This window comes from Geospiza fortis, unplaced genomic scaffold, assembly GCF_000277835.1.
Source record: "Geospiza fortis unplaced genomic scaffold, GeoFor_1.0 scaffold271, whole genome shotgun sequence".
Classification (NCBI taxonomy): domain Eukaryota; kingdom Metazoa; phylum Chordata; class Aves; order Passeriformes; family Thraupidae; genus Geospiza; species Geospiza fortis.
In genome coordinates, this window is record NW_005054405.1 from 383,721 (window position 1) to 385,694 (window position 1,974).

The following is a 1,974-nucleotide window of genomic DNA, read 5'->3' on the forward strand; positions in this document are numbered from 1 at the left end:
GCCCGGCCACTGGAAAGCCCTGCTGCCAAGGCAGGTTTTGGTGGCTCTCCTGCTTAGATGAGGAAACGCTTCACCGCAGCGGCAGGAGCCAGGGTGGCTCCATGCCAGCATTATCTTGGAAGGAGGGAGCAGCGGCTCTGCAGGCTGCCCCAGTTTGGAGGGCGATCTGCTTTCCTTGACTGAGCAGGGAGGGATGGAGAAGGTGCCAGCTGGGGGGAGATGCCTCCCCGGGCTGCGGCAGAACCTGCCCTGCCTGTGCTTCGCTGCCGCGTTTCAAAGCACCCCAGCAGGCTGACTCACCGGGCTCCTGTCTCCCTGCCTCCCACGGCCCCTGCCACTCCCGGCGTCTCCCTGTCTTTCTCCACCTATGGCTCCGCCGCCTTCCCACTCTCCCCAGCGGCTCAGCCCCGTCCCTCTGGCCGCCCATTCACTGTGGCTCCGCTCCCTCGGGGCACACAGCATCTCCACAGCTTCCCACCGAGCCTACAGGTCCCACTCCCTTGGAAACAGCCCCCCGTGAGGTCTGTGGTGGGTGCTGGACTGCAGCATCCCCTGAGCATCCTCCCCACGGGTATCCATGGCCCTGTGTTTGGGGGAAGCAAAGGATCCTGTGTGCCTCACCCTGCAGGATCCTGCGTGCCTCACATGCCCTACACACGGTCCAGCAGCAGTCTGGGAGCAGTCTGGGAGCATCTCTGCCTCTTGGAGAGATGTCCACTCTCACAAGGTGGTCAGCAGAGCCCTGAGCTCTCAGGCTGACATGGAAAGGTGATTGTGTGAGCATCTCTCCTGGAGGTCTCTGAAGCCCCCAGTGCCAGCTTTGCCTGCATTGTCTAGCTTGGGGGCTTTTTGTTGCTTGGTTTCCTGCAATCCTACCGCCCAGTGCTTCCTCCCTGGGAACTTCAGCGTGTTCCTACCAGCCTGATCCAGCAGCAAAGCTTCCAAAGGCAGTGAAATCCCAGGAGTATCCTGCAAGTAGCTAAACAGCGGACAGAAAGCTATTTCCTCTGAATGTTTCTGATGTGCTTCAAAATACATCACCTTTTTTAGACACCAGCAAATCCACATGGGCTCTAACTTCCAAAAACTTCCACATAAGTCAGAGCTCCTCCAGCTTCTTCAGTAACCAGTCAGTGCTGGTGGTGGCCCCCAGTGCCCTGTGTTTCCCTGATGCTTTCAGGAGAGACAAAACCCAACAGCTGTGTGAACAGTGAAGAGATGCGGCAGCAGCCTCTCGCCCTTCTTGCCCAGTTGTTTGGATTTTGGATTCTCTCTGGCAGGTCACAGGGAGCTTCAGCCAGGTGGGTTTGGCCACTTGAGCAGCTTCCCGATTCAGTCTCTGGAGGGGGCTGCTGGAATGCAGTGGAAAGGATACCACAGGCGGTCTGCTGACACCCCACTCCCTGGCTTTATCCTTGTGAAAGGCATTTTCCCTCCTTGCGTTATCATCATCATCACCACATCTCCCTCTTCCCATTTTGCTGCCCGGCCCGTGTCTGCTTCCCATGCAGATGGGAGGTATTGCCCTGGAAAAGACACATTTTCCCTGGCTCTGGGATGCACAGCACATCGGGATGCACCGTTGTTGGGATGCACTCATGGAGGCTGAGAGCTCCGGGAAGGAATGTGAAGCCCATTAGCTGACTGGGATGACAAGCATTTGTCGGGGCTTTGGGAAGACAGGGGGGAAGCTCTCCGTGAAAAGCTGGTGGAGAAAAGCTGGATGAGCCACAACTGGGGGCTGACTCAGCCAGTCAGTCTCCTTCCAGGTTTCTGAAAAGAATGAGCGTGCCTTTGAACCCCGTGCTTCCCGCAGCTGGCACGGCGTGATAAGCTGGGCTTCCCCCCTCCCACAGGCCCTGCCATCTCTGCCATCCCCCGCCGAGCTCAAACCTCGGGGGTAGAAAATCCCCTGTCCCCTCCCCAAGGACAAATGGCACCTCTGGGGCCCCCCAAGGCTTCCTCATTCCTGCC